Genomic DNA, 5,976 nt, shown 5'->3' on the forward strand with positions numbered 1-5,976 from the left:
CCCATTCCTTATGTTGAAGGACTCTTTCTTCACAATTACTTTCTTTAAATTCAGTGAAATGAAGTAACATAGGAAGATAATTTTATTGCCATTTTAGGGCTCTACTTGATCTAGTTTCTAATATAGAATTAATTCCTCTCTCCTGATGTTCGGGTATTTCTTCTGGAAGATATTACAGAAAGAACTGTTAAAGGTGGTAAGTCACTGGAGAGAGCTGTAGGATCTTCCTCAAATGAGCCTCTCATCAACCACATAGACATATATGTCTATGTTTATAAACTTGAGAGGCTGAAAAAACATGATTTCTTTGTCACACATTTGGAGCTAGTTTTTCCAAGGTCAAGGCAAAAGAGTACTTGGTATCTCCTTTGAGCATAGTCCCTGTTTAATGTAATTAAACATTTTGATGTAGTGCCATGAAAGGGAAAAACCATGCTATCTGAGCATTCATGTAACACTACATTACCATTCTACCCAAAAGGGGGCATTTTTCAACATATTCATTTATAAGGAAATGAACGTTAAACTCATTAGAGGTATTGCATTAATTTAAACATCAATTTTGAATTACTCCTCCAAAGATTCTTATGTCTATCTATAGTGCAGGTATATCTACAAGAATTACAAATTTGTTCTGGCTGTGGCTTTTGCTGTTGAGGAAATCAACAAGAATCCTAATCTCTTACATAACACCACTCTGGGATTTGATATATATGATATTGATTATGGATCTCGATCTACACTTTACAATCCCATTATTTGGCTCTCTAGAAAGCACAAAATCCCTAATTACTCCTGCAGGAGAGAGAGTAACTCCATAGCAGTATTGACAGGAATATCAGGATTGGCATCTGCCCAGATTGGAACATTGCTGGGAGTCTACAGATTTCCACAGGTGAGGATAAGAGGAATACACTTGTGAAAACACATCTACTTTGGTCCTTTGTCAAGGACAGCAAGAGATAAGATATAGAAACCTACAAATTGCATAATGTCAAAGTCTAAATATACAAACTTAGATGGGTATTTCTGTTTCCATTGGTCAAGAGCAGATGAAGAAGCTCGAGCATTCAGAAGAAGGCCTAGGCCGCAGAGCCTATTGAATGCCATTGCATAAAGTCATCTGGAAGATGAAAATAATTTCTAATGTGTGAAATTAAAATTAAATAACAGGCGAAATTAATTCAGGTGTTGGAAACACACTCAGGTGATCCTAGCTATGCAAGAGGATGGGTTAAGGACCTTGTTTTCAAAGTAGCAGCAGCAGGAGAGGTGATGAGACATTTATCTTCAAATAACTCGAAAGAAATGGTAGAAGGGGCCGGTGGTTCGGAGTGGTAGAATGCTGGCACTGAGGGAAGACATCACTCAGGCCTGAGTTCAAGATACAGGACCTCACAAGAATGGAAGATGTTTTAGGAATGGAGTCAATATGAGGAAAATCAGAATAGGCAAATATTCTTGGGGAAATTAGATTTAAAATATATAAACGTGAAATAGGAAGTAAAATGTGAAACACATCCAGGGCCATTAGCAGGAATATATGAATGTTGACTGAAGAATGGTGTAAAGAATGGTGGATTTCCATGCTGTCACTGCTCTGAGCCATGACCACCAGGATACTGAAACGTGTTTTACCTGACAATGGCAGTGAATTGAAAGGGAATAGTGTGGGAGGCAGAGGAGTGAAGAGATGATTGATGGCAAATACAATAGTATTATGCAAGTATTTCATATTTAATATAATATTAATTGAGGAAATTCGTGTTGATGTATAGATGGGGACAATAATAGAAACCACAGGCATTGCACACTGAAACTGAAACAATCAAATTTAAAGGCATGTCTATAATTATTGAAAAAGAATTTAAAATTTCTTCTCAAAATTCCACTAGGAGAAAAAAAACCCTCAGTCCCCCATGTTAATCTCTTCTTTTATATAAATGCAGACTGAGCTGATGAAGGATGGAACTCCTCTTACAGACTCCCAATTTTCTTCCCTTTAGTTGACATTTGGGCCTTTTGATTATGTCCTGAGTGACAAAAGCAGTTTTCCTTCTCTGTATCAGATGGCTCCAAAGGACACATCACTACCGGCTGCCATGGTCTCCTTGATGCTTCATTTCAGCTGGACCTGGGTGGGACTGTTCATCTTACTAGATGAAAATAGTTTGTGGATAATTCTACAACTGAGAGAAGAAATGGCCAAGAACAAAGTCTGTATTGCCTTTGAGTATGCAATTTCAATCAAACTGATATGAAATGCAACACAATATCGGACAATGGTTAACCAGATGAATAAATCATCAGCAAATGTTTTTATCATTTATGGTGATGATATACACCTACTATGGATAGTCTTCCATTTTGGGAAATATTTAAAGACAAGCAAAGTTTGGCTTATGCCTTTGCAGTGTGATTTAGCCACCATGAAACGATATTTCCTCTTGGGCTCCTTCCATGTCCCTCTCATGTTTTTGACCACCATTCAGACATGCCTTCATTTAAGGACTATGTCAGTCAAGTTAATCCATCCAAATACCCAGAAGACTATTACCTGGCTAGACTGTGGTCTCTGTCTTTTAATTGCTCCTATTCTCAGTCTGACTGTGCAACATGGGAGAACTGTCCTCAGGGCGCCTCTCTGGAATGGCTGCCGGGGCCAAGTTTGTTTATCAATTGTATTTGTATAGCATTTAGAGAACTCTCCTCTAGTTTTGCCATTGACTGCTCCATTACTTGTTTATATTGGATGGGAGAATCTTTTCCATGATTTGCCATTTTTCTTGAGTTTGCTAATGGAAGCAAGATTAATACTTCACAAGATTACAATTTTTAAGATATAACCTACCTAGAGCTCTTTAGCTGGCCAGACAAGAGATGTTGACAATTTTAGACTGATTATTATCAGTCCCTCTCTCTCTTTTTGTGCACTTACAGACAAATCTAATACCACCACTGGTCAGACTTTTATGACTATGGCTGGTGGGGGAGAGGAGTCCTTCCCAATGCCTTTTGCCAGCAGAAGTGTAAGCCTCCACAGAGTTACTCACAATTTGCTGACTTTTCTGGTTCCACGCTGTCTTCTTGCTCCGGTTTATTGCCCTTCTAATCTCTGACTGAGATCTCTGTGGAAATGGAAACACTTAGAAAAAATCATATTAAGTGAAGTAAGCCAGACTCAAAGGAAGTTAGGCTCAATGGTTTCCCTCATTCGTCATTATCAGTAGAAACCTTGGGCTCTACTAGCAGAGATTTGCAATAGAGCAAAATCTTGATACATAAGGACATATAATGTGAAGCTAATTGAAAGGACCTCCAGGATAGTGAAACAAAAGCCATATAATGAATGATTGTTGTCCTTAATGTACTATGCTGTCTCTCATCTCCTTTGCTGTCCCTTGGTTGTCTCATATTGGTATAGTATCTCACTCTGTTATCTGATATATTGAATTTATTTGTATTTGGATATTTGAAATTTGATAGGGAAGGGGGGAAAACCAAGACGGGTGGGGGGTTTGTTGGGGGAGGGAAACGGGTACCAAGACATGTGAAAGGGTGTCAATGTATGTGAATTAATGCACCTTCTATCTGGCAAATATCATGTAACCCTTTTACTAATTACAATAAAAAAATAAAAAAACAATTTGAAAAACCTGATCCATTTCAATTCAGGTATTACTTGCATTACTGATTTATTTTAATTTATTTGAAATACTATCCATATTTTTTCATAATTCATTTCAGGATGTTATCAGATGAATTATGGTAATAAATGAGACTATGACATAATGAAAAAAAGATTACAATTTTTAAGATATAACCAACCTAGAGCTCTTTAGCTGGCCAGACAAGAGATGTTCACAATTTTAGACTGGTTATTATCAGTCCCTCTCTCTCTTTTTGTGCACTTACAGACAAATCTAATACCACCACTGGTCAGACTTTTATGACTATGGCTGGTGGGGGAGAGGAGTCCTTCCCAATGCCTTGCACCAGCAGAAGTGGAAACCTCGACAGAGTTACTCACAATTTGCTGACTTTTCTGGTTCCACGCTGTCTTCTTGCTCCGGTTTTCTGCCCTTCTAATCTCTGACTGAGAACTCTGTGGTGCTAAAGCTTACTTAGGATTGATCTTTAGGTTTTATGAGTTGTCCCGTATGATGCTAGATCTGGTATCTTGGCGAGTGCTCAGAAACACTCACAGTGAATGGCCGCCATCTTCCGCCCATGTCCTTGGTATTACTTCTATGAATAAAAACCATATCGTGTTTTTTTCTCTAAGAACTAAGTCCCCCATCTTGGCATTGAAAAGGTTAGTATTAAGAACAGAATATCTGTTATTTATCTTCTTTACCAGATATGGAGCAGTGTGTGAAGTGTCCAGATCATCTGTATGCCAACATGGACAGAAACCAGTGCCTCCTGAGGGCTGAAAGTTTCCTGGCTCATGGAGATCCCTTGGGCATGGCTCTGGCCTGCCTGGCTCTTTGCTTGTCCACACTCACTGCTGCTATTCTTGGTCTATTTGTGAAGTACCGAGACACTGCCATTGTCAAAGCCAATAACCGGACTCTCAGCTACATCCTGCTCAACTCCCTCATCTTCTGTTTCCTCTGTGCCTTACTCTTTATTGGCCATCCCTACACAGCCACCTGCATCCTGCAGCAGATCACATTTGGAGTTCTGTTCACGGTGGCTGTCTCCACAGTGTTGGCCAAAACGGTGACTGTGGTCCTGGCCTTCAAGGCCACTAGTCCAGGGAGAAGAATGAGGTGGCTGCTGGTGTCTGGGGCTCCTAACCTCCTCATCCCCATCTGCACCCTCATCCAGGTGAGTCTGTGTGGCCTCTGGCTGGGAAGCTCTCCTCCATTTGTGGACACAGATGCACACTCTGAACATGGCCACATCATCATCCTGTGCAACAAGGGCTCCCTCACTGCCTTCTACTGTGTCCTGGGCTCCCTGGGCTCCCTGGCCCTGGCCAGCTTCACGGTGGCTTTTCTGGCCAGGAACCTGCCTGACACCTTCAGTGAGGCCAAGTTCCTGACCTTCAGCATGCTGGTGTTCTGCAGTGTGTGGCTCACCTTCCTGCCTGTCTACCACAGTGCCAAGGGGAAGGTGATGGTGGCTGTGGAGGTCTTCTCCATCTTGGCCTCTGGGGCAGGCCTCCTGGGCTGCATTTTTGTCCCCAAGTGCTCCATTATCTTGTTAAAGTCAGATAGAAATTCTTTGCATCACATTTGGCATAAAACATATAAATAGAAAAAAAATTAGACCATATTAACCCTATATGTTTGATCTAGTTGTAGAAGATCTTAATTAAATCTACAGCCTTTTCAGGATGCTATTAGTTGATACCTTGGGCATTCCTTCAATGTGGAAATGGCTTTTACTTATTTGTGCAGTGTTGATACCACAGTTGTCCTCAACTTAAAGCTATCACCAAGTAGTGAATTCTACAGAGTACAGAGTTTTTTCCTCCACTCAATCTGAAGTTTTCTGGTCAATCACAAATCTTCCACTCAGAAATTGAGCATTCTCCCTTAGCTCTTTTGCTGTTGACAATTATTCTTCCCGACTGCCACTTCTGGTTTCTGAGTGATTAAGTAAAGTTAAGTATGTCATATACCTTCCTGATCCAGTTTCTCAATCTGCATTTAATATTATCATTCATAATAAAATATTATTCCTATTTTTCTGTGTTGCTGTTTATTTCTGTTCCTTTTCTAAATACTTAAATAAACCAGGTATTTCTCTGTATCATGCATAGAGGCTAGCCAATACATTTCATTAATAGTTTCTGTTTATGTAATTCCACTTTATAGTGTGCTCTTTAGAGTATGTTCTATCCTGGAGTCTTATCATTTCCATTCACACATTAGCTTTTTCACATATTCCAGACTGTATTTTTTTCTAGATCCACTCTTTCTTCCCCTCTGTCTTCCATTTGTAGAAATGGCTAGATCTATTCTG

The 5,976-nt window shown here is 39.8% G+C and overlaps 1 pseudogene; it reads left to right on the top strand.

Annotated features, from left to right (window-relative positions):
• Positions 1-562: 562 nt before the first annotated feature.
• Positions 563-5,452, top strand: LOC150068780 (vomeronasal type-2 receptor 116-like; annotated as a pseudogene).
• Positions 5,453-5,976: the final 524 nt, after the last annotated feature.

Source organism: Megascapheus bottae, chromosome 1 (genome assembly GCF_031878675.1).
Source record: "Megascapheus bottae isolate mThoBot1 chromosome 1, mThoBot2.hap1, whole genome shotgun sequence".
Taxonomy (NCBI): Eukaryota; Metazoa; Chordata; class Mammalia; order Rodentia; family Geomyidae; genus Megascapheus; species Megascapheus bottae.